General features: G+C 41.3%; 1 protein-coding gene across 2 annotated transcripts in view; it reads left to right on the top strand.

Annotated features, from left to right (window-relative positions):
• TBC1D9B (TBC1 domain family member 9B) overlaps window positions 1-27,925 on the top strand; it is a 2,477,681-nt gene that overhangs the window by 31,983 nt on the left and 2,417,773 nt on the right. The window lies entirely within an intron of this gene.

Raw genomic sequence — 27,925 nt, 5'->3', positions numbered from 1 at the left:
AAGTTATCTCACAAGGTGGACCTACTTTCACAAGACAAAGGAACTCTCATCCATCTCCACCTGTCCACTCTCTTCAACTGACACTGTGGGTGATAGGATTTTGATTCCATACAGACACCTTTTTTCTGTGGATGCGCTTAGGGTCCTGCTGGAGGTCAGGAAACCCACTACTAGGAACTCCTACTTTTCCAAATGGAAGAGGTTTTGTGTTTGGTGTCATTCTCATAACCTGTATCCACTTTCTGTGGATGTTCCTTTGGTTCTCTCTTATCTGTGTGAATTACTCAATGCTGGGTTGGCATATTCTTTTGTTAAGGCCCACTTGTTGGCTATTTCTGTATGTCTGCCTCTATGTTTGAGGTTAAACAATTTCTTAAAGGCATCCTTCATATTAGACCTCCCAGGAAGCCTGTTCCTCCTTCCTGGAATCTTAATTTTGTTTTGGAGAAATTGACTTGGGCTCAGAAGCCTGTGGCGTCAGCTACCTTGCAGCATTGTTCTTGAAAGTCTGTTCTTTTGTTGGCCCGTACTTCAACCTGATGGGTGTCTGAGCTTCAAGCCCTAATGAATGTTCCCCCTTTTTTAGTTTTCCATAAGGGCAGGGTGTCACTTCACACTAATGCTTCTTTTATGCCCAAAGTGGTGAATGAGTTGTCTCTTAATCAGTCTATTCATTTGTCCACTTTTTTCCCTTCTCTGCAGTCTGCTAGTGACAAGGTTTTGCACAATTTGGATGTGCATAGACACTCAGATTTTATTTGGCTAAGACCAAAGCTTATCATAAATATATTCAGCTTCTTGTCTCCTTTCATTCCAGATCTTTGGGATTGGCTGTTTTCATGTAAACTATTTTTTTTTTTTTGTTGTTCTTTTTATGGCAAGAGCCTTCCTTCTTTGGTTAAGGCTCATTCTACTAGGGCTGTAGCTTCTTCTGGTATTTTTTTTTTCAAGGGTTTAGATACTAACTGAGTTCTTGAGGCAGCTACCTGGACTTCTGTGCATACTTGTACCAAATGCTGTACATTGGATGTAATACCCAGGGCTAGAGCTGGTCTTTCTAGGGCCATCCTTCATGGGTTCCTCCATCTCTTCTTGAGCTTTTGCACACTCTCTGTTGTAAGGAATACTGCAACAATGAAATGGAAGGACATGGTACAGTTGTGTAAACTCTTACCATAATGGTAGATGTCTTCTTCACTGTTGCAGTATTCATGCCTTCCCCTTGTTCTTTTCCCTTCTGGATGTGCCTGGTATATCTGTAATACTTGGACTAGTTTTCTGGGGCTCTCATTTATGAGGATGGTACGTCTGATGTCAGCTTTATGCCCTACTCTGTACGTGGAGAGTATACATGTAATGTACGTGTACTCTTAGCAACCTAAAAGCTGTGGTATACTGGCTGGACATCGGGCCGCCCTTGGCAGGGGATCCCTGTTGTAAGGAATACTGCAGCAGTGAAGAGGAGGACATCTACCATTATGGTAAGATTTTACACAACTGTACTTTCCATGATCAAGTCAAAAGTAGTGCCGGTTTCCCAAGGAAAATAAGGAGCAAATGCCATTAAAAACTAAAGTCTTTAAAAGGCACTTTTTTCAAAGACAAACACGGTTAAAAAGCAGTTTAAAACACTTTGCCGGCCTCACAAAGTAAAATAAATATAATTTCTCCTCAGAAAAAAATGGTTTTCAGTTACTTTGAACAACTTTTAAACTGAAATGGGAGAAAAAGCACTCCTGTTCTTATGACAATGCATTAAAACACAAACTCCTAGCTTTAAAATAAATCTTCTGAAGAGGAAAGTATTAAATTATTGAATGGAAGGTTTTCCCCAAAGGGAACTTGTTTGCCTAGCAAAGGGACAGCACAAGCAATTGTTTTCCTCAAAAGCCTAAGAGGAGCATATTCTTTGGCAGCAGTAAAGCTCTGAAGGTCTTGGCACTGAAACTATTTTTCTAGTCAGCTCAGCTTGAGTTGCCAGACAGTTTCAGCACTGGAAGATGCCTTGAAGCATTGAAAGCTGGGAAGCTGTTATATCTTTGGCAGCAGTGATCAGTATGATGAACATTGATACATTCGCAGCCCCTGATACCCGCTACTTCTGATTCACATGCCTCTACTGAGACCCATTCGGAGTCCAGTATGCCGCGAGATGCTGCAACTATGGAACCTGCGGATGTCTCTACCTTGGATGGGTCTGGAGCGGCTGTGCAGGCATCGGCTTCTGAGAGTGTATTCAGCCCTATGGACTTGCATATTATTTATTTATTTTATTTTATTTTTTTTATTTTACATTTGTTGACCAGGCTAGTCTAGCTGGATATATGTCCATTTTCAGTAGAGGCCCGGGGAGAAAAGCTCCAAGTATTAATACATAGTTTAATAAAAAGTGAACATAAAGTAATTTAAGCTAAAATAGTAAGAAGTAAGTCAAGTAAAAACAAAACATTAAACCGATGCCTCCTTCTTTTAGGCCTAAATCTCAAACCATGCCTAAAAAACCGACGCCCAGGCCACATGCTCAGGCCTCTCTATGCCTAAAAAGCAAATGATAAGAATGGCTGAAGATCTTATAACTTTAATCAGTTGAAGCCAGCCTCCCCCTTCTAAGAGACCTAGGACTGAAGTTGTGTATGAATCTTCTGACCTGGATTCTGATTTTTCTGATGATCTGGATTTGCCCTTATCTACTTAATGAGGATTCTGATGCAGAGGACTCTATTCCCTCTGCTTCCCTTCCAGAGGATTTTTCTTTTGGTGAAACCTTACATACTCTAAGGGAGCATTTCCACTGTGAAAGCCAGGATTTTTCTGATTCAAAAAAGAGACTTTTACTCCTGTCTCAGCATAGGCCTTTGGCTATTCCTCCTGTAAAAGACATTGTTGATGATGCTTTTATGGAATCTAGTATAGCCCCTAATTCTTTGCATCCTGCTCACAGAAAACCTGACAGATATTACAGGGTTCCTGATTCACACAAGTTCCTTTTTAAAAATCCTATTACGGATCCAGAGACTATTTCACAGGGACCCATGGGCATTAAGACTTTTACTGCTAAAAATCCTATCCCTTCTGATAGAGACTCCAGGGCGCTGGATAGATGGGGTAAGAAGGTTTACACTTCTGCAACCTTGGCCATTAGGGCTTTAAACTGCCAGTTTCATATGTTAAAGTATCAAAACATATTACTGGATTGCTTAAAAAGAAAATGATGTTGATTCCTGACTGTGCGGAAAATAAAGAATTACAGGATTTAATGCACTCTGCTGAACAGATTGGAAAACATACTTTGCAATGTAGATTTGATTCTTTAGAGGCCTCTTGCATGGCTGCTGTTACTGGTTCTGTGCTCAGAAGGCATGTTTGGCTTAAGGAGCAATCTTTAACTGATCATGTTAAAGCTAAATTGCTGGATGCCCCCTTAAATCAGGACCGCCTTTTTGGCAACAAGGCTGAGAAAGTTCTTAAAAAGATGGAAGATGAAGCTAAATCTATGCAAACAGTTAAAGATTTCTTACAAGTTCAGCCTCCTAGATTTAGTAGGCACTGGACCTCTAAGAATTGGTCCTTTCCAGCCTCTTCAAGGTCTTCTCAAGCCAAACCCAGACATAGCAGGAACCCCAGGTTTCAGTCCCAGGGGACACACAAGACTAAGCAGTAGGGGGTTTCCGCACCCAAATCAGGGAGTACAAAGACTCCCCCCTATGGAAAACGGTCTCAATGACTTGCTTCTAAAACTTCCAAGCACTTCCCAACTGAATGCTCCTTTAGGCAGAAAGATTGGTCTGCAGGCCAAAAACTGGGAACTCATTACCCAGGACAAATGGATTTTAAATGTAGTGTCCCAAGGATACAGATTTCACTTCCACACCTTACCAAGACCAGGCGGGTGGTCAGATCTGCCCCCAAATCAGTGGGCAGAGGCCCAAAATCAAGTACTCTCTCTCTATTAAGCATGGGGGCTATTCAGTTGGTACCAGAAGAGGAAAAGGGACAAGGGTTCTATTCGAGACTTTTCCTGGTACCCAGAAAAGGCAATACATGGCGTCCTATCCTGGACCTTTCTACTCCTAAATACCTTTCTGGTGATTCCAAAATTCAAGATGCTGACTCTTCACCAGCTGCTTTCTATGCTAGGCAAAGATGGATGGTTGGCAACACTAGATTTAAAAGAAGCATACCTGCACATCCCTATCAGGGAGTCTTGCAGAAGATACCTACGCTTCAAAGCATGCTATATGCACTGTCAGTTCTCTGCACTGCCCTTTGGCATATCTACTGCGCCGAGGGTATTCACAAAGTGCCTAGCTCCAGTCATTGCGTTCTGCAGGCAAAGAAATATTCAAATATACCCATATCTGGACGATTGTCTAATTCAGGCAGAAAGCCAAGACATACTTTTGAATCATTTGGCCTTTGTTCAAAGGGTACTGACTTGTCTGGGGGTACACCATAAATGAAAAGAAATCACACCTGGTACGCTGCCAACAAATTATATTCCTGGGAGCAAGCTTGAATACAACTTCCCAGATGGCTTTCCTCACGCCAGAGAAACTGACTCATTTGACAACCTACTTCAATCAAGTGGCCACAAAAACCTAGTTATCTGCAAGGCAAATATTGCAAGCCTTAGGGTTCATGGCCTCCTGCATTCTTCCAATTCCATATGCAAGGCTGCATATGAGGAAACTGCAATGGTATCCCAAAAGCATATGGTGTCAACATTCACAGGATCTAGAAGCAATGATTCCTATCATACCTTGCCTACGCCTAGAGTTCCTTTGGTGGGCAGAGACCTGCCACCAAAATAGGGGACTACCATTCACACTACCCCCTGCCACACAAACCTTAACAGACACATCAGACTATGCATGGGGGCCTGCCTGGCAGGGAAGTGCATTCAGGGCATATGGAACCCAAGTCAAATGCACCTGCATATCAATCGATAAGAAATGTTAGCTGTACAGAATGCTCTGACAGCCTTCAAGGACCACATTCTTCCAAGACAATTAATGATAAAGACGGACAGCACCACTGTTATGTGGTACATAAACCAATGGGGGGGGCACATTCTTACCCCCTCTGCAGACTAGCCATGGCATTGTGGAACACAGCCCTGAGCTGTCAAGTACATTTACAAGCTTAATTCCTGCCATGAAAACTAAATACACTGGCAGACTAACTAAGCAGAAACCTCATGGACCCACACGAGTGGAAACTAGAACCAAGGATTTTCAACATGTTGACAAGCAAATGGGGGAGCCCAGATATAGACCTGTTTGCCTCCCCTCAAAACTATCAGTTTGACAAATTCTGGAAAAGGACTCGCCACAAATAAGCTTGGAAAGTGGATGCTCTGTCCTTCAGCTGGAAAAAACTATCAGTTTATGCCTTTCCTCCTCTGCCTGTGCTCTCCAAAGTACTACTAAAGATCAAACAAGACAAACCAAGGACGATTTTGATTGCACCAGACTGGCCACACCAACACTGGTACCCCCTCTTATGCAGTGTGTCACTGTGGGCCCCATGGCACCTGCCTCAGACTCCTACTCTATTGTCTCAGCACGAGAACCAAATTCTGCACCCTCAACTTCAAACACTGAATCTAGCAGCCTGGCTAATTACATAATTTGTCCTTTACCATCCCTTAGTAAACCAGTGATGGATATCATTTTAGAGGCAAGGAGGCCTAGTACAAGAAAGTCTTACGCAGAAAAATGGAAAAGATTCTGTGCCTGGAACCAAGCTTAAGGGATGAGCACAGTGCCCAATTTACCTCAGATTTTACAATACTTAACTGAGATGCTTCATAAGGGCCTGTCTTTCTCCTCCATGAGAATTCACACCTTAGCCATCTCAGCTCATTATAACACAGAACCACCCCTCTTCTCTCATCCACTATTTAAGCAGTTCCTCAGAGGGGCGAGAACTCTACGACCACCCAGGAGAGCTCCAACTTCAGCCTGAAACCTCAACTTTGTATTGGAAAAGCTCACCCTTCCTCCTTTCAAGCCAGCTGCCACTGCGGACTTAAAATTCTTTTCTTGGAAAACAGCTTTCCTTTTAGCAATCGCTTCAGCAAGAAGGGTATCTGAATTACAGGCCCTCATGGCAGTGGAGCCTTTCATCATCTTTCATGTGGACAGGTTGTCCATCAGGACCAATCCCTCCTTCATGCCCAAGGTGGTATCCAGTGTGGACCTTAATCAGTCCATACATTTGCCAACCTTCTTTCCTAATCCACAGAACAAAGGGGAATGGATTCTGCACTCCTTAGATGTGCAGAGACAACTTAGATTCTATTTGGACAGAACTAAACCTCAAAGAAAATATGATCAACTGCTGGTGGCATTTGCTGCAGGGGCAGAGAGGAAGGCTATTTCAAAGCAAACCATTTCCAAATGGATAGGCCATTGCATTCATTTCTGCTACAAACACCATGGAAAACCTATCCCACAGGGGATCAGACCTCACTCTGCTAGGACTGCATCTGCCTCTACTGCCTTTCTCAGAGGCATCCCTACCAGGGACATCCTAGAAGCTGCTACCTGGAGTTCTATACATTTTTTCACTAAGCATTACCATCTGCCAATTTTCTCTAAATCAAGAACTGGCTTTGCCACTGCAGTCTTGCAGGGCCTTTTAGCTGGTCCTTCTTCTTTCGGCTTTTCTCGGTTAGGGGTTGCCACAGCGGATCACTTGTCTGCTCATGATTGGCAGTGGAGTTTTACAGTGTCAAGTTGCCAGCCCGGCACCCAGTCTTCCACAGAAGGCACACACTCACACCTAGGGCCAAATTAGAGTGTCCAATCCACCTACTTTTTAGCTGGTCCTAATTCTATTTAAATTCCTCCTCCCATCCTTAGCTTTGGGAATCTACCCAAAAGTGATGACTGCAACAGTGAAACATGAAGAACATAGTACAGTTGTGTACACTTACCATAAATGTAGATGCTTGAGTGTATTCACTGTTGCAGTCCTGGTTACCCTCCCTCCAGCCCCCTTCTCTTTTTGGATATACCTCTACTTTCCTTTGCTATCTTCAAAAGCTTTTTGGTGTATTTGCTTTTTTGTTGGAGGTATAACCTTATATGTTTTTAGATTTAATTGCTTCCCATTAAGGGGGCACCTGACATCTGGGGCAAGAAAAACTGATGTAATGGCGTCAGCTGCATGTTTTATACCCCTGACGACCTGGAGTCATGGAAGAAGGGACAGCAACTGACGCAGGACCCAAGACTTTGTTAATCAGGCTGACTGAGGGCTACTGCAAGCAGATAACCCAAAAGTGATTACTGCAACAGTGAATACACTCAAACATCTACATTTATGGTAAGTGTACACAACTGTACTTTTTCTTGTCCAAACTCCTCTTTTGTGGTAGACTTGTCAAAATGTGCGAGGTGTTGGGAGCGATTATGGTTGTTGTTGAATTGGTTTAGATTTATGTGTGGGTTATAGTTAGTTATACCAGTATGATGAGTGAAGCTAGATGTAAAATTTAGATTGTAGGATTTGTTTTGAATGTAGTAGGCATTATGTGAATTTGTGTGTGTGTGTGCTTTGACAAGCTGTGTGGTTTATTTTGTCGTAATACATTTTTTTTCTTATTTTATGGGGAGGGTAGTTGTAAGGATGGAATATTTCAATATTGGAAAGTAGTAGAATGTGATAAGTTGTGGAAGGGGCGTGGAATATATTGTTTTGGAAGGAAAGCTTCAAAAATATGAAAACAGTGTTTTGGAGTAGCATAATGTGACATTAAGTTTTATGGGAAAAGCATTGTAGGTGTAAAGGTAGACAAGCTTGGGAGAGAAGTACTAATTCTGTAACGTGTTTTTTGTTATTGAGTAGATATTAAAAATATCCTGATGGTCGATATTAATAAACAGTACATGTAATTATTAATAAACAGTACATGTAATTTTAAAATGAAGTTGTGAATAGGATATACAGCATCTTTTCTGACTGCAGTTCACATCACAAACACAACAATATTTACTTTATGTGGAGAGGAAGATCATTCCAAAGATGTGGTATTCTCTGTGATATGGATATATCCCCCCCAACATGTTCTATTTATTTTGCAAAAGCGATTTATATATCTTGAGCAGGTGTTTATGCCCCCATTGAACTTGTGAATGTGCAGTAGGTCTGACAGGATAGGGTCTGTTAATGCTCTGTATGTGAGGCAAAGATCACTCTCTTCAGTAGTCTCTATGACTCCGAGAAGAGGGATAAGGCTGTGAGATGGTCTGCATAGTTTTTATGAGTTAGACCCTTGATTAAAAGATTAATCCTGTACAAACTTGGTTAGCCATAAACTCTTAACAGTAGGTTTGACCTCCGAGAAGTAAATTTCAAAGAGGAATGGCCCAAGGTCTGAACACTATGGTATTCTGCTAGTGAAAGGCATTTTGAATAAGGTAGAGTAGTCCACCCTAATTTCCTGGGTTCTGTTTGAGAGCCAGTTTGCTATCCAGTGCGTTACAGATGGATTAACATTTAGCTGAGATAGTTTAACTATGATACCAGAGTGGTAGAATGGTGTTGAATCCCTTTGCAAGGTCTAGGTATGCACTGTATACTGAGTGTTACTGAAGTAATGGATTGAGGGCCATTTTTGAGGAAGTCAACCATGTTAAGTAGGCAGGATTTGCTCTTAATAAATCTGAACTGGTTTGGGTTGAAAGTTTTACCTGTGTCTTTGTTTATTAATTCCATAGTGATTCTTTTCTTAGCTTTACAGATGAGGCTGGTCAGACTTATTGGTCTGTAATTTCTTGGGTCCGTTAACACCTCACCTTTGTTCAAGGGGATGACGCTTGCTGTTCTGCATTTCTCTGTCTCAAAGCCTGTTTTGGAGGTTGACTTTAAATTAGCCTCTGTAAGGGGTATGACAAGTCTTGTTTCAGGCTGGCCATTAAGCAGCCTGGTGTGTTATCTAACCCCACAAAACTAGAGTTTTTGGCCTTGGATATTGTCTTGAGGACTTGTTCATGGGTGATTTGAGAAGGAGGTATAGATGTGGGTATGAGATCCTAGAATGTAGGGTGTGAAGTTAGACCTAAATTTATTCATTAGTAGATTGGTCATGTCCTCTGGATGTGGGTCCAAGTGATATAATTTATTGTTGGCTCTGCACAGTGCTGGGTATTGCTTTTAACATAGTTGAAGGTGGCAATGTGGTTGTCCTTTGCCCGGCTGGCAGTTTTTACCTTGTATCTGTCTTTGCTTGATTTGATTAGTGTTAGGGGTTCCATTAAGTTTAATAAGAGCTTTTTTGCATCTTGAGAGTTGCATTTATTTTACATGCAGTGCATTCGGGCTCCACCATAGGGGCTTATTTTTGAATTTGGCATTGTAGATACAGCTATTCACATACAAGTAGAATTTGGCCGTAAAGTATTCTGCAAAAACAATAGGGGCATTGAGTTGGAATGGGATGTTGAATTTAGCCAGGTCATCACTCATTTTCAGTAGATTAGCCTTGACATAATCTCTGAACACTGAGGTAATGGCGGATGCTTCTTGCTTCACTTTTAAGGTGAATATGATTGATTTGTGGTCTGCTTTGACCAGGGTGGGAGTCAACAGTTGATAGAGAGTAGAGCTGTCCCATATTGGTGTGTAACAAGTCCAGGATTTTATCGCCCCTGGTTGGGGGAGGGGTTACTAATTTGTCCGTAGAGTTTGTTTTTATCAAGTCCAGAAATTGCTGGGAATATGTGTTTGAGGATGTATATGTCTCCCATTTAATGCAGTGGTAGTTGAAGCCCCTGATGATAATAATATTTGGCTTAATGTATAGGGCTGCCATACTAGTTGTGTAGGAATTATGGGTTAAGGGGGCATAAGAGGTCCTTTACTTAGTTATGATGTGATAAGGGGTCTTATCAATGGTAAATTGGATGTGGAGAATTTCCAGATTGTTATTCTGAGTATCTAGTGTGGAGGAGAAGTTTTTTTTTTTATTTTGTTTTTTACAAATATGGGGACACCAGTACTTTTAGTGCCTTACTGTAGTGCAGTGGGCCTGAAAGTATGGTAGGTGTTGACACCCAGCATTGATGGGGTGCTGTCAGTGGTCTTGAGCTAGATATGTGTAATGATGCTTATATCTGTACTTTCCAGGGTATGACATTCCTCCTCCTGGGCCAATAATTAAGGAGCCTCAATCCTCACCACTGACACTGGTGAAGGGATGTTCACTTGGAACAAAATAGATACACACAGTATTTTCAGATGCATCTCTCTGCATGAAGTACAATTTCCTTAAGAGCACACAGGGAACACACACCAGTCCTGGGGGTTGACACACACACTGTCTCTTTCCAAGCTTCTAAGCTCCAAATAAGAAATGGGAAAAGCTGGCACAGATTACCCGCTCTACAACTTTTGGCCCAAGCTATAAGGTAGTTCCACTACCACCAGCCAGCTACTCTAAAGCTCTTAACAGGGTATTGAATTATACTGAGTGAAATTAATAATAATGGTAATGTTGACTGAACAGCAAGACTTTCAGGAGCGGCCACAGTGTCACCAAATAAATATATTTGGCAAAAAATGTTTTTTAAAAGGACCAGTCACAATGAAAAGTTTAAATATGTTTAATCATAAATAAATAAAAGAACATTTAAATACTGAATATCTGTTTACAATAAACACCAGAGTTTCACTCACTGGAAATATTAAAAATAACCCAGATGGAAAGGTTCACACAGATTCAGAAAAACAATACTTAACTTGCCTGTGATATAAATAGGACCTGCTGGAGAGAGAGGTATGTATCCAAGAGACTACCCCATCTATGGAACAGGCTCCCCATCCATGTGAAGCAGAGTTCCTCCCTAACCCAATTCAAGTGCAACTTGGACAATTGGATGGGAAGCCAGAAATTCATCCCAGGTTTGGAAGCTATCTCTCTAATAGAGGTAACCTGTAAATGGTTCATCTTCCAGGCCCATGCTTACACTTATCAATGGTATCAGAACTTGTTAGAGATTTGGGAAGCAGGGCTAGGCTTAAAAAGGCCGTTTTTGTCGTTAGCCTAGTAAACACCTATGAACTAATCTCACTATATTTTTCTGAATGATTAAAGAATTACTGTTCCCTAGTTCACTTACTAGAGCAAGGCAAGATGATGTGGGTGTGTGGTCTTCCTTGTCAGGTTTCACAAACATAGTAGATCCAAAAAGCGTACACCGATTTGGAGTACCAAATGGCTTTAATCCTGGTACCTTCAAGGGATGTCTAAAGCTTAACTATACTAAACAATTAAGTTTCAAAATTTGTCTATACATCCCACTTTTAAAGTGACCAGTGCACATATTGCATGGTTTAAAATTGAGTTAAGTGAACTATTAGAGAAGGGGGAAAGACTGGGGTTCCTTTCATCACAGTCTGTTAAGAAGTTGTTTGTTGCCAATGCTTGAGACCCATATTTTTATGCTATATCAAAGATTCACAAGACTGTGAGTAGGCTACCAGGGAGACCGATTGTTGCTGGCATTAGTTCTTACCTGGAAAGTGTGGGGATATTGTTGGACTCTCTACTTAAAATGCATTTGAGTTCCATACCAGCCCACATAAAGAAGACACAAGAACTTTGTGTTCTAATGCAGAATATGGTGTAGAGAAAAGAATATTTTTGGGACACTTTAGATATTTCTTCTTTGTATACGAATATTACAACAGGTAAGGGTCTTGAAGCTATGGCATCAGTACTGGGTGAAGGGCCTTGGAGTGCCTATATTTTGGAGTTACTTGAATTTTGTTTAACACAACTATTTTAGTTTTAACAAGGAGTATTATTTGCAGATAAGGGGCACTGCTATGGGGGCTTCTTTTGCTCCCTCTTATGCTGTTTTGTACATGGGGGAGTTTGAAAAGCAGTTTGTGTACAGCCATATTTATTACAAGGAGAAGGTGATGTTATATAGGCGATACATAGACAATTTGATTTTCATATGTAAGGGACCTCTATCCGAGTTTGAGAAATTTGTGGGTGACTGGAATTCTAATAGTCATGGTTTACAGTTTTGTTGTCACACAGACTTCAGTACCGTTAGTTTTCTGGATGTCCAGTTTTTGTGAATGAGATGGGAGTTATTCAATATGTTCCATTTAGGAAGAGTACTGCTGTGAATAATTTTTTGCATGCTTCCAGCAAGCATCCCGAACATCAAGTCATTGCCTTATGGTGAATTTAGAAGAGTATGGATGCATACTTCTGAGATGGTTTCTAAAGAGAAATCTCTGACTGAAGTAGAGGAGAGATTATCGGCCAGAAGGTATTCTAGATCTATTCTTAATGAAGCAAAGAATAAATTGTTGAATAATGTGGTAATTGGGGAACAACTGTATGAGAATAGTAAGTTTGGACATAAAACTCAATTTATTTCAAGAGAGGAGGTGACAAAAAATATGTTACTAGGTTTAGTCCCTATTGAGACACACTTAGGTGGTTACAAGGTTATGACCAATGATAACAGCTGATGACAAACTCAGCACTTTATTTCCACAACATGTGACTTTTTCTTTTGGTAGATTCTTAAACCTAAGAGAATTGTTGAATCAGTCCCAGAATAGTTCATTAATGTCTTTTCCTTGTGGGAGATGTAGTGTGTGCCATAGAATCAGAAATGTATCTAATACTATGATCAATGGGCATAAACGTATATTTCAAGCAAGATTTAATTGTCAATCATTTGGTGTTAATTATATTCTAGGTTGTGGGTGTGATGAGGTTAGATGGTATATAGGCCAGACCAAAAGAAAAGTTAAGATTAGAATTTTGGAACATTTGGGAAATACTAGAAGGGGTAATATAGGCTTCAGTCCAGTGGCAGAACATTTTATTGAAGCCCATTTGGGAAAGTTTGATTCCCTGTTCTTTAGTGTATTAGCCCAACCATCTGGTAACAGTGGTAGTGGTACTCTATTTTAACAGTTCCTACAGAGCTACTAAGCCAGGCTTCTCACAGACATTTCGTCTCTGGCTGCAGTCAGAACTCTAAGATACAGTCATAATGACCTAAACCAGATAATTTTAATTTCGGACTAGTTTTCAAAGTTAGTTGGACTGAGATTAACCTCTTCTCTGCCAGTATCCTCTGTTGCAATATAATTCAGTTCAACAGTCTGACATACAGGTATATTTCTTTTCTGTCCAGCAGGATCCACTGTTGGTACATTTTTAACGCAAGCAGCATTACAAGTTCATTTTCAACACAAGCATCTGTACAAATTAGTTTGCTATACCAATGACGTATAATCCTTTACAAAACTCCAGCTAGCTATGCTGGCAAATGTTACACATTCTTTTTTTACTTTGGAAGGTTTTGAGGACTGATATTGCCTGAAAGAGGCACTATGTGGTAGACAACATTTTAGCCAATATACAAAAGTCTTGGTCAGGGGGTGGGAGTTTGGTTCAGTCCATCCCTGGCAAAGCAGTGAAGACCATCTTTCAGCTCATCCCAGGCCAATATTGGACCGCCTTTGAATAACACCAAAAGCTAAGCCAGTTGTTGAAGTCTACAATTGGAAATGAGGAGCCTGTCTCTGGATGGGAGCACAACATTTCCACTTTATTCCGAATATATTTTGTGTATTGGTTGCAAAATTTGCCTTCCTTCTCCAAATTGATTATTTTCTCATGTCGCCATACTGTAACCAAGGATGTGAACACTTCTAATACATGATATTCTATTCTTGCAGACATTGTTTATTGGCCATCAGTTGAACTGTCCTGAAATATTTGAGGATATTTGGCTTCTCCAGGCCACCCCATCTTGTTGAGCCCTATTGCAGTTGTGTCAAATCTGCTTTTTAGGCCAACAAATATAGTACAGAAGGGACCTTCTCAATTGCTTAATGATATCACCAGAAGACAAAATTTCTGTGAGACACAGTTGGTATACTGGTCAAGGTCTTTACCTCTCATTCCCAAGGTACAAGGTTTAGGCCTGACTTTTAGTCAGTGCCATTGCAGGTTTTTTATGTTCTCCCTGAGTCTCTATGGGGTTTCTCCCAAATACATGCTTTATGTTTCCATGTATAATTTGCACAAGAATAGAGTTGAGGCAGCAGCACGTAATCTAGATGGTTCCTATCTGGAGAAGAGTTGTATAGACCAACTGGTTTGGGCATCAACTGTGGTGCAGAATATCCTCTAGCTAAGAGAACATGGCTCACAGACTGCACACCGTATAAGGGCTAGCCACTCAGTGGTGTAGAAATTGGCTCTAGGTGTTTTGGTTACATTGACTGTTATTGCAAAAATGAGCATGAAATTTTATGTGCAGTGAATGGGTTGGACCTGGCCTACACCAGGGACCCATAATAATGGTGGGAGGGGTCTTTGTGCCCCTATTGCCCAGTGTGTGTGACCACCATAAAGTCCAGCAGCCCTGGGTCAGCAAGCTACTTGCCTGCCAGTATCCAGTTGCCCAGCTTGGGTTACCTGGGATAGCTTTACTAAGCGAAAGCTGGACTTAAAAACCAAGCCACCTGCCTAACATGAATAAGGATTGCTGCAGTCAGTATTTTGTTACTGAAAGGACACAGCTTGGAAACATGATGGTAAAGAGGAGGCTGGACATATTCTGTATCCAGGAGACAAGATGGATGGTCAGTGCAGTAAAGCCACTTGGCTTGGACTACAGAGTCTTCTACTCCATGGGGAGGCCAGACTAGAAACGGTGTGATGGGAATTGTCATGAGGGAGAAGAATCAGAAGACTGAGAGTTGTCATTAAAAATAGTGGCAGACTCATGGCAATCGGACTTCAGTGTAAAGATAGGGCAGTATTCATAATCTCATTTTATACCCCACAACAGGGCAGTATTCATAATCTCAGCCTATACCCCACAACAGGGTTTTGATCTTGAGGAAGAGTGCATTCAAGCAGCAGTTGCAGGACCTACTAGATAAAGCTGGACAGCATGAGTCAGTTGTGTTAGTGGGTAATATGAGTCCACATTGGGACAGATGGAACAGGATATGAAGATTGCCCAGGTTCACATGGGTGGGGCATCAATAAATAAAAGGAGAAGCCATTCTAGAATTCTGTTTGGCAAATAGCTTTTTAGTAACCAGCACATGGTTCAACAAGAGAGCCCTTCATAAGTTCACATGCAAGAGTGGCCAACATGTAACTTGGATAGACTCCCTCCTAGCAGGGGAAAGGAGACAATACCGAGGTAAAATTAATGATTGCAAAGTCATTTCCAGTGAAACAGTAGGCCCACAGCATAAACCACTGGGTACTGCAGTCAGCTGCAAGCAGTGGCCAGAGAGGTCTCTACAGACTAGGCTGAAGACGTGGGAGTTGACTGGGGGAAAAAAGCACAAGGAAATACTTGGGGCTGTAGTATTAGGAAGAAGAGGAAAGAATGGAATTGCTTCAAAACAGGATGTATGAAGACTACAGAACAGGTGTGCTTCAGAGCCATGTGTGATAATAAGGTACATAAGGCAAGCTGGTGGTAGAATGCAGAAGTCCAAGAAGTCATCAAAAGAAAGGAGGAGTGGCAGACTGAAAAGATGGATTGGATTAAGAAGGAATATTCTGAAAACAAAACGGACCAAGAGAGCAGTTGCAATAGCAAGCAACAAAGCACCAGAGGCAGTCTTGCAACTTCTGAAGAAGGACTCAACACATGGCACAAAAACTCTATCACATTGCAAGGCAAAGACAGAAAGATAAAAAATATATTAATCAGTCATCTTTCATAAGGGATGCCACCAACAATGTGCTCACCAGTCTACAGGGCATCAAAGGCAGATGGAAGGAGTACTCCCTACAGTTGCTGAATGAAGAAAACCCCACAGAAGCTGGACTGCCCCAGACAAAGTCTACATTGAAAGAAGAAGAGGAGCCTACATTTGAAGAAGCAACAGCAGCACTAAGAATAATAAAGTCAGGGAAAGCAGCAGACTAAGATTAGGTCTTGACAGATATGATCAAGATGTTGGGTGAGCTAAGAAAGCAGTGGCTCCAGTGGGTATCCATAGAAGTTTGGAGAGGAAGGTGTATTCCAGATGACTGAAGAATAAGCATTCTAGTACCAGTGTGTAAAAGAACATCCATAACTGTGGGCAATTCAGAGGTATCCAACTCCTGTCACATTGCATAAAAGTACTGGAGCAGGCGAGTTGATAAATGGATACCCAGTAGTAGAAAGATGTTAAATGTTTAGTTAGGATTAGGATTCAGATCTGGGTACAGACCAACCAATAGGTTCATAGGTAGGTACTAGGCTATTGGCCCTAGGGCCTATATAAGCCTAGCCAAACGGTACCCTGGCTGTTGCCACCCAAGAAAATTATTTTCCTGTGCACCTGTCAAGCAGAGCCACAGAAGTGATCCCCAGGGTGAATTTCCTATCTCCCATCCAATCATCAAGATTTTTCTTGAAGAGTGCTAATGAGGAGGTTTGTTTTGATATAGATAGGTAGTTTGTTCCATAGTATGGGAAGTCTCTGAGACAGGAATCTATCCCTCCAGCATGTTCTGTTTATTGTGGTGACAAGGTTTAGGTCCCTAGAGCGTGTAGCTCAGAGGGATTGGGATTTCTTTATGTGGAGTATGTCCAACAGCTCTGGGTTTGACATAGCTTTGTACGTTAGGCAGAGATCACCTCTGAGTAGGCGATATGCGACAGAGTAAAGCTGGAGTTTTTTGAGACGATCTGCGTAGGGCATCTGTTTGAGGCCAGTAATCCTCTCTGTGAGGTATTTCTGTGGCCTTTCCAGTTGTTGTAGATGTCTTGTGAGGTATATACCAAAAGGGGCATTGTACTCTATAATGGGTCTAATGAGTGATGAGTAGAGGGGAACAATTACCTCTTTTTTCCTGGATGAGAAACCTTTTATGATGAGGTGTGCCACGTAGAAGGATTTCCTGACTACTGTGGCAATGTGATTATCAAAGGAGAGACTACTGTCCACCTGTGTCCCAAGGTCTCTTAACACACTTTCGGTGTTAAGTAGACTACCGCCTATGTGGTAGTTCATGGGTACTGAGTTTTTACCAAAAGGGATGATAATGCATTTTTTGGCATTGAGCTTGAGGCCATAGCTTTGACACCAGGCATCTGTCTCAGTGAGGTCCTTTTGTAGGATAATCACATTGTTAGGAGATTTGATTATGGCTCCTAGTTTGCAGTCATCTGCGAACTTTGTTAGCCAAAGACCTTCTGTGTTAGCCTGTACTTCAGAGAAGTAGATACCAAACAGGAGAGGACCTAGGACTGAACCCTGTGGTACTCCACTTGTCACTGGTCTGAAGTTGGATTAAGTCTGCTACTTTCACAGTGTGGGTTTGGTCAGTGAGCCAGTTGGCAACCCATCTTGTGACATAGGGATTTATACCTAGTTTAGTGAGTTTGTCTATAATTCCAGAGTGGGGGATGGTGTCGAAAGCCTTGGCGAGATCTAGATTGGCTGTGTGCACCACCTTACCGTCATCTACAGCTTTGCTGACCACTTCAAAGAAGTCTGTCAGGTTTAGGAGACATGATCCGCCTTTTACAAACCCGAACTGGGTAGGGTCCAGAGTTTGGAGATTACCAATGTCATCGTTTATACGTTCCATGATGATACGCTCCATAGCCTTGCAGACCAGACTCGTCAGGCTAATGGGGCTGTAGTTCCTGGGGGTCTGTGGTGGCTCCCCCTTTGTGGAGTGGGATAACCATTGCTGTGCTCCATTCAGTGGGCACAAAGCCTGAGATGAGGCTATGATTGAACATGGTACTTGGGTGGAGTGCCAGTTCGTTCTGTAGTTCATGTAGAATGCAGCCAGGGATGTTGTCAGGTCCCATGGATGCTGTGTTCTTGGCTTTGGAGAGTGTGTTTTTTTTTACTTGTGCAGCTGTAATTACAGGTACTTTGCATTTTTCCGGCATAGCGATGGGCCCTTTAGGGGACGAGAGAGGAGTAAAGTTAGCACTGAACCTATCTGCCAGGATGTTGGCAATATCAGTTGGTTCTGTATATTTAGTGCCATTGTGCTGTAACTCAGAGCAGATATTTGTAGTGAGACATGTAGTTGAGAAGAAACTAGTGGTGACTAAGAGTCCAAACGGGCATTCTTAGATCTGGCGAAAGCATATGACAAAGTCCCACGAAAACTGATTTATGCAGTCCTGAGATTGGTTTGAAGTCCTAGTGACACTGGTAGAATTAGTGCAGGCTATGGCAAGGACCCCGTGACACAAGCACAGACCATGCTCAGACTTACAGGGGGATTCCCACTGGATGTAAGTGTGAATCAGAGTTCAGCGCTGAGCCAGCTGCTGCTTATACTGATGATGCATTAGCAAATGAATTGGAGCAGACAATGTGCATTACAGGCAAACTCTAAGCAAGAACTTCAGCTAATGATTGGGGAGTAGAATGCAAAGCTAATGGGACATGAGATGAAACTGAGTGCCATTAAGACAATTGCAATGGCGGCAAATGGGGGAACTTGGAAAAAGCTGAGAACTGAGATAGAAAGGAAAATAGTGGGGTAGGTTACCAGCTTCAGGTATCTGGAAGGGGTGGTTCAGGAAAAGGCGAAGTCTGAATAAAGTGGACAAAGCTAGAATCTGATGAGCTGTGGCCAACTGGCACAGTGTGTTAGGGATATTGTGTGTCAGAAGAATGCCAAAGAAGCTGAAAGTGAGGTGTACAGAATAGTGGTGTGATTAGTACTAGTGCATGGTACAGAAACCTTAGCAGTTAAAGCAGAACAGTTAACGAAATTAAAGATGACAACGATGAAGTGCCTGCGATGGGTGGTAGGATGCACACTGGGACAGCCAACAAAATGAGGACATCAGAGCAGAAGCCCAGATAGCTGCAGTTGCAGATAAGGTCAAAGAGAGAACAGGTTATGATGGTTTTGGGCATGTGTGCAAGAAAGCAGAAGACCAATCTGATGAAGAAAATTTTGGGACAGATGGGAAGAAGGCAAGAGGAAGTCAGGGTGTCCAGCAAAGGGATGAATGGATTGTTTGAGAGAAGACCTGCAACTGTTGGGCATTACTGTTGAAGGCAGGAGAGTGCCATTGAACTGAGAGATATGGCAACAGTTGATGCAACACTGACTCCATTTAGAAAATGGGTAAGGGTGGTTGATGATGATGCTTAATTTCTGCAGTTAAACAACCATAGCACCATTTCAGAAATACTGCATTCTAACTCCCATGGCACCCTGCTCAAGGAGGAACATTATCAGATTCTAGATCTCTTCCAGATACTGTTTGGAGCTGGTAAGGAGGCTTAAATGTGTTTTTCAACTTCCTTCTTAGTTTTTCAGTCTCTTCCTCCAAGTACTTTATTCACAACAACTTCCAGTCCATTGGAAGCATTCCCTGATTTAAAGTAGATGGGATGAAATTAAAGGTAATTACCATTTTTTGCTTCATTGACTCTATAACAAGCAAGCAGGCAAGCTGCCAAACCCATCCAGCAGTTCCCTCAGCAATTGAGTCTTTGTCCTCATCATTCATGAACACTAACACATTATTTGCAAAAGGTCTTCCTAATGTTACTCAGCCTGCCCTGTAATATCTTAATTCCCTCATAACCTATTGTGGCTGCAGCTAGCAGCTCAATCACTAAATCAAAATGCAGTGGTAATTTTGGACCCCCAACCCTGTCCCAGCTTAACTAGTGTCAGGGCAACATCATATAGCCTATGTGAGGTTTTTACCCATATCTTTGGAAAACTGGACATCTTCAACATTTATATTGAATAATTTTTCTTAACTGTATCAAATGCCTTTTCTGCATTCTGGATGAGAAACACTGTAGTGGGCACCCTCCAGGCAGAATATTCCACCAATAATGCTGTTCTAACTGTATCCTGGGTTCTGCATCCTGTTATCGACCCATACTGGCCCTGCTGTATCAATTTACTTATTGCTTTTAGGAGCCAAGTTGCTCATATTCCTGTAATGATTTTATAATCTTCATTCAGGAGGCTTATGTGCCTATAAAAAGCCAGATTGACCCAGTCTTTCCCTGGATTCAAGAGTATCACAGTAGCTGCAGTCTTCCAGGATGGAGGAATTAAATGACCCTTAACTATGACATCACAGACATTAAACAGATACTGTTTTGTCATGTGATCTGTATGTCTGTATATTCTCTGTCAAACCAACTGGCTTTGGGGCCTACTATTTCTTTAATTTTATGATTTCCTTAAGAATCTCACCCATCAGTGTGGGCTTTGCAAACTGCCTGCTTCTCTTCAGAGAAGAAAGGTAGCAGTGGGTTACCCAGAAGTTTCTCAACACTGACCTCCATACTCTACTCTTGGGCTCTATATAAATTCCTGGAAATATAACTGGAGCACCTATAGGACTTCTTTCTTCTTCCTTACCAATTGCCCTGGCTGATTTTTAATATAGCAGTTTGTATGACCTGCTTGTTTGATTTTCATTTTATTACCAAGTTATCTACTGCATTAGGTGATAGAGCTGCATACTGTCACTGCAGTTTTTCTGAGTGTGACTGCATCCTGTTTTCATTCTTTTCATTAATATTCTGACATTCATTTACAAATTCTGTTCCCCAAATCATCTTTAACATTTCTCCTCCCTCAGTCTCTTCTGTTTTACCTTTAAGCTGTTGTCCCGTTTCCTAAACTTCTCTATTTGTTAATGTTTTCAGATGGGAATGTAGATGTCCCTTTAGAACATCCTGTAGGACAACTTGGGCTGCTTTCTAAACTCCTCTCCCTAATCTCCTTCCAAATGTTTGGAATCGGATCCCTAGCATTTAAATACTGTAGCACTACTTCATTGAAACTCCACAGGCTTGGAGGTTACTGAGCCATTAGTACTAACTGAAAACTAAATAGGGACTGATCCTGGCATGGAAAGAGACTGTTATGAAAATGTAGTTGGTATGACATTTTTAATCTGAGTGCATAATATGTAGAGGACAGAAGGAACTGATGTTTTAACACAATCCACTGTCAAAAAAATCCACTTTGCCTAGAACCCCTTAGACCTCCTAGCTACCACTTAGCTAAAGGAATTCTTTTACTAGCATTATTCTTAACTAATGTATTTCCTGTCACAGAATTAAAAATGAAGTGACATCCAAGTATGATTTCACTTTCTGCCCAGTCTAATCACGTCAATTAACTTCCCCTGCCTGCCCCTAAGCTCTGTTCTGTAAGGTAAATAGACATGTGTCAACTTGATACCTTCACAGCACCCTTCTTATGCTGCCATTCTTCTTTGTTAAAACAGTAATTTATGACCCCTTCAGAGCCAGAATAGCCACCCCATCACTTACCCTTGGTGTGAAAGGTACTGCTAATTAATTAAAACTCCTTTAACTAATTTTTCATGTTTCACTTGTGGCAATACTAAATCTGTATTCTTTTTTTCATGTGCTGCGGAACCTTTTAATTCAGGCATGTGGCCCACTGATATTCTGTGAAGAGATACCTACCATGATACATGTCAAGACTCCCCCAATAAAGCAAGCTCCCTGTAATGCTGTTAGTACATATTTATTATCTTTATGTAAGTTATACTAAAGACAGCTTTGTTTTCACATCATCCATCCCATATCCGTGCCATTTGTATTGCTCCCTTCCCATTAGGAGCATGAAAACACCAAAACTCTTACGCAGTACTCCAGGTATAACACACAAAGTGGAAAGCTCAACATTTAACTAAAACTGCTGACACAAGGTTCAGTGATCTTCCCAAGATAGAAAGCTGTAATTCACCCCTAACTGATGTTATCAGAACGGAAAACCTTTCTGTGCCTGCAGCTTCTGACTCACTGTAACCAACATGTCATACAAGGCTTGACACCCCCCACCCCCACATAATTGGTATAAATTGCATTAAACTAAGGAGACCAAAGTTGTGGGACATAAGAGAAACACAGACACACACACACACACACACACACACACACACACAGACACACACACACACACACACACACACACACACACACACACACACACACACACACACACACACACACACACACACACACATCATCATCACTTACACAGTTGTAAATTATTGTGTATTATACAATGACCCCCCCCACACACACACACATATCATCACTTACACAGTTGTAAATTATTGTGTATTATACGACCCCCCCATTAATATTCCAAAATGTGCACGCTGATTGGTCAGTGTGCACGTTGTAAATCAGAGTTATAGTAATGGAAAAAGGTCAGATCACCTGGACTTTTTCCATTAGTATAACACTAGAACGCAATATCTCAGTTTACTTTTTACACACTGTCTCACTATGTTAAATGAGTTTAACATAGCAAGACAGCTTTAAAAAAGTAACGGAGATCTTCCTATCTCCGTTGCTTTTTTAAAGGTGTTTCGCTGTGTTAAATGGGTTTAACATAGTGAGACAGCTTTAAAAAAAGCAACGGACATTCTCTGTTGATTTTTTAAAGCTGTCTCGCTATGTTAAATTCCTTTAACATGGAGAGACAGTGTGTAAAAAGCAATGGAGATCTTGCTTTCTCCGCTTTTTTCAAAACTGTCCTGCTATGTTAAATGGGTTTAACATAGCGAGACAGCTTTAAAAAAAGCAACGGAGATTATCCGTTGCTTTTTTAAAAGCTGTCTCGCTGTGTTAAACTCCTTTAACATAGCGAGACAGTTTGTAAAAAGCAACGGAGATCTTGCTTTCTCCGTTGCTTCCACCCACAGCTCTTATGTACTGCGTAAGCATATGCATGCGCAGTACATCAGAACTGCCACAGAATACCAGACAGCTGTGGAAGGGCAGCAAGGAGGCATTATACAATGCCATTATTTAAGAAAAGTAATTTTTTTTCTTAAATAATATCATTGTATAATAGCAATAACCCACTTCTGGGTGTGGGTAATGCTGGATTTACCAACGGTTGTCTTTGTTTGGCCACTCGGGCTTCGCCCTCGTGATCAAACCACACCAACCATGGATAAATCCAGCATTACCCACACCCAGGCATGGGTTATTGCTATATTGTTAAACATCACCTAAGCAGAATGCTGTTATCAATTTTCTCCTAGTGATGTGGACATCCTCCAAGAGGGTTTCACTCAGACAAATGACTGGTGCCAGAAACATGGCCTCAAGCTGAATACCAAAAAATGCATCATCATCCCTTTGGGGAGAGTGACGTCCCCACAAATTATCACATTAATAACGTCCTAAGCACTCAGTCAGTCGTGAGGGATTTTGGCACCCCGGTTGATGGCAACCTGACTTTTGACCACCATGTTGCTTTCATTGTACGGAAAGGCTTCTACATGGCCCACCTCAAAAGTAAGGGTATCTCATCCAAGACAAGGAGGTCATAACATCTCTGTATTCTTCCCTTATAAGGTGCATTATTGAGTACAAAGCCCCTTTCGGCAAGTACCTTGCATGCAGCTGGCGAGACCACAGAGGTTCCTCACCAGGAGAATCCAGGGCCTGAAACATCTACCATACACAGATAGGCTAAAAGCCCTATCCATCTATTCGGTTTCATACAGACTCCTCAGAGGTAACTTCTGCCTGGCATACAAGGCGTTCATGGGCCCCCACCTTGATGGGACTGTTGCATGTCCACAAGTCAAGTTCCATTCGAGTAACCTGCACATGCGGCCTCAACCTGCTCTGTGACATCAACAAGACTTGTTGGCAGGACAGATTTGTGTCCCAGAGACTTCTGCATCAATGGAATAGACTCCACACATCAAGCAAAGTACCCCTTTACCCCTTTTTAAGGACAACCTGGATAACTGGATGGGAAACAGAAAATATAACCCTGGGATTCCACCCATGTCCCTTCTGGACAGGAGCATTGGGTGCTGAGTTGTCTAAACATGGACTAAACTCTTGGCTTATAAGGGCCTCACAGCCAATAGCTTAGTAACCACCTATGTTTCTATGATATACTTTACTCTTGATTAACTTTTAAAACGGTCCTCCTGAATCTTTTGCTGTCCAGTAGGCATGGCTCTTCATTACAGGCAACTTCATTGGCATGGAGGAGGCAGATAAGTGGTCTTGATTCCCTGCTTGACTTACCTGGAGTCCACATCTTCTGCAAAGTTCATCTGCTTTAGATCACTCCAGGCATTATCTTGGTATTTTAAAAGCTGCCACTCTTGTCTTCATGGAACTGCAACATGTAAGAATAGCTTAAACCAACCTTTACTACCTCTACCTTACCCCCACAACACTGATAAAAGTGGAAAACACATCTTACTCTTCTCCAGAATTTGTCTTGAGTAATCATTGCTGCAAAAGGTATGGGTTCAGATATAAAACAGAGGTCCTTCTCCCCATATATTCTAGAGAGTGGAGTCTATGTAGCAAAAAGAAACCAACCTCACAATCAGAGATACTGGCTTTGCATCCCATGCAAGAAACTTTCTCATCGTTGAGATGAATTGTGTATTTCAGGTTTCTGGAATTGTCTAAGGATCCTACAGAGTGATCTGGAGATTGTTTTTGAGGATGGAAAAGTAAGTAATATGCCCTGCTCAGTTTGCTGACACTGTCAGCCTCACCAGGACAGGTAGTTAAGAAATGGTGGATATCCCAGAGTTTAGAACATAGCCCAGAGTTTAGAACACAGCTTGCCATTTTAACTGTCATAGAAGTGGCTTTTCTGTTTATTTTAAAATGATTAGGAAGCAGCACCAATCACAGAACTGATGTTTTAACATTCATGGCTTGTGCTGTTGGTTGACTTATTAGAGTACTAAATTCAGAAGCAGATTAATTTAGCTGCATAAAACTTAAGCATCAGTACAGTAAAATTCAGAGTATTGTTAGAGTAAGAATAATAAGATTAAAACAATAAATATAAAAAGGGATTAATGCTTAGAGGGAACCAGGGTGTGTACCACTCGTGGAGATCCATGGGCTAATAAGGGCAATAGTCCTCAGGTCAAAACAAGAGGACTTGACAGAGGTCTGCAAATAGTCCTTCAGAGTGAGCCAGTCATTAGAAATCCCTCTGAAGTTCTGTAATTTCAATACAAATTTTAAGTTGTTACCAGTGTAAATGTAGATCGTGCTAGGGGACAAAACTGGTGCATATGAATTTCAAACAGTGCCACGAATAGTTATGAAAACCAACTTGGAAGTAACAAGAAAACCAATTGACTGTCCACATTCTTTGGCCATATTACCATACACAACTAAGGATATTATACGCTGGACTGCATTGTGGTCAGCTGGTTTTCTATTAGTTTTTTGTGTAGCTAGCTGTTGAGTTTAGCAGTAGTATTGCAGCTTTGTTCTCTACCATTACATTGTGGACCAAGGATTGCATTACTGAGCCACTTCAATATCCATTGGTAAACCAAAATTGAGGTCATTGTCATTCTAAGGACTGTTGAGACAGACTTGGTGGTACTGCACTGGGTGACCAGTTATACATCCGTACTGCACTAACCAGAAAAAACCTTGTAACCCCATAGCTCTTGTTTTGGCCTTCTTCATGGCTTGTACAGTACTCTGTTTTCTAGAGAAAATCGATAGCTAGGATAGATTAATTACTCATTCATTTGGATACAGTGCTCACACACATTTTACAATTCTAAAAAATGGGATATTGTTGACTATGCTAATGGCATTGAAATAAACTTTGATGACTGTTTTCTTTGGGAGGCAAAGTCCACCCAAACTTCACTCATGAGTGCTTTGGCTATGTACCTCCAGTCATTAGTTATTCTCACCTCTTGAGTCTTTGCATCTGGGATGCAAGTCAAGTTCACTCATCTTTTTGCATATTTGGTCTCAAAAGCTTTGTGACTTATAATTTTAGGATGCTGGTATGAGTTTGAATACCCATTTATTTTGACTGTGTAGATGGCAGTGGCAAAGTGGGGTGGCCAAGGTGGTGCAGCGGTTAGTAATGCCATCTCACAGCAAGAGGTTCTCCGGTTCGATTCTCTGCTAGGGTGCCTTCTGTGTGGAGTCTGCATGTCCTCCCTGTGGTCGCGTGGGTTTCCTCCCACATCCCAAAGACATGCAAGTAGGTGGATTGGACACTCTAAATTGGCCCTAGGTGTGAGTGTGTGTGTGCCTTCTGTGGAAGGTTGGGTGCTGGGCTGGCAGCTCGACACCGTAAAACTCCACTGCCAATCATGAGCGGATAAATGATCCGCTGTGGTGACCCCTAACTGGGGAAAAAGCCGAAAGAAGAAGAAGATGGCAGTGGTAAAGTGACTGACTGCACTGTATGACAGTGAAATACAAAGTTTAATAGACTTTTTAGCACTCACCTTTTACTCAACTAATACACATGGTTTCACTAACTGATTGATATACCCCTTCACACCTGGATCTTTTAGCCATAATATTAAAAATAAATATGTTTTACATGATTAACTTTTTAAAAAGTAAGACTTTCGTTCACTTGATCAAATTTGTGTGATAACTGTTTAAAAAGTTGAACTTCCACAAGATAGCACAAAGAGCATTTTTTGGGGGGGGGGGCAGGCCCCCCTGCTAATTATATATACCAACTCCAAGATTATTGCAGTGGAGTGTAGTGATTGTGCTCCGATTTTTTGAAAATTACAAACCAGTTAAGTTCCAAAGTGGTGTATGACCTGAACTTAACAATTGTTAAGAACCCCTTTCGTAAGTTGTTAAATTTGGTCTATTGCTGGAGCAAAAGATTTGTTTCTGTCTGCAGTCTGTACCCTTAACGTGTCTGTAACTTCCTGGAAAAAAATTGTTTCTGGAATAACGGGATGTGTTTGTCTACATAATATGAAAAATTTGAACTGTGAAACTCAAATGTATGTCATTATTTAGTGACTTCAGTCCTTGTTGGTTTGTCTGAAAACCACAGATTTTTTGAGGAACAGACTAAAAAGTATGAAGCAATAATCTGGATGTTCTTTGAAACTCTAGACAGTAGAGAGACATTAAAGGTAAGTGTAAACATGACGGACAGCGTCCACGGTTTTACAGTTTTGAAAGGTAAAAAAAACACTTGGCGATCGCCCCCCCCCCCCAACTAACAGTGCATAGAACAAGTAAAGCTCCATGCACTACAAAGAATTGTGATCGTCATGATGATCATAACCCTGTATTATGTGTTTTCGACATGCATGCCAAAATTCACCTCTTAAGCTTCACTTTTGAGGTGAATTTCTTGTCATCCATGTCTCGAACACAAAAACGGATTATGGTCTGCGAGCCGATCATATATATGTGTGTGTGTGTGTGTGTGTGTGTGTGTGTGTGTGTGTGTGTGTGTGTGTGTGTGTGTGGGATGTTTCTTTTTTTCTTGATTTAAAAAGGTTTTGTCATTTGGAGTTTTGGACTCCAAAATCAATGCAAATCTTCATTCAGACACATTCTGTAGATGGTAGTGCTAAAACAAGTGTTAGACTATCCCAGATTCTATTGAAAACATTAATTCTTACAGACTTTTCATCCCACCTGCCTTTTCCTCCACCAGTGCAATGGACTTTCTCACTAAGCTACAGGTGATTTATCAGTTTTGAGTTGTTTCTCAAAGGCATTGTAATTTACAAAGGAGCTGTTCTGTGAAATGTTTCAACTATTTTAACAGTATGTTTCAAAAATATTGTGCAAATTTGGGCATAATTTTACTTTACCTACCTCTACTTAAATATTTCAGAATAGGAATATTATGCCACTTGCATGGCATTCAAAATGAAGTGGTTGTGCTTCTGGACCGTCTCCATTCATTGGTGGGAAAATTTATTTTCCATCAATTCTCTTTGTAAGAATGCTGGTACTCCCATCCCTTCCTCTGTAAAACAAGCTTGGGTGTTAAGAAGTTGCCAACCCTCTTTCACATGGAATTAATGGAAAATGTAATGTAGTTTACTGGTATGATTGTTGTGACATTTAATAGGAACTTAAGTTACCCTGTTTTGTTTATGGGTCGGGTATA

This window comes from Protopterus annectens, chromosome 4.part0 (assembly GCF_019279795.1).
Source record: "Protopterus annectens isolate FY-2018-M chromosome 4.part0, PAN1.0, whole genome shotgun sequence".
NCBI classification, from domain to species: domain Eukaryota; kingdom Metazoa; phylum Chordata; order Ceratodontiformes; family Protopteridae; genus Protopterus; species Protopterus annectens.
The sequence above is the reverse complement of the archived record's forward strand: the minus strand, read 5'-3'. Positions and strand labels throughout refer to the sequence as shown.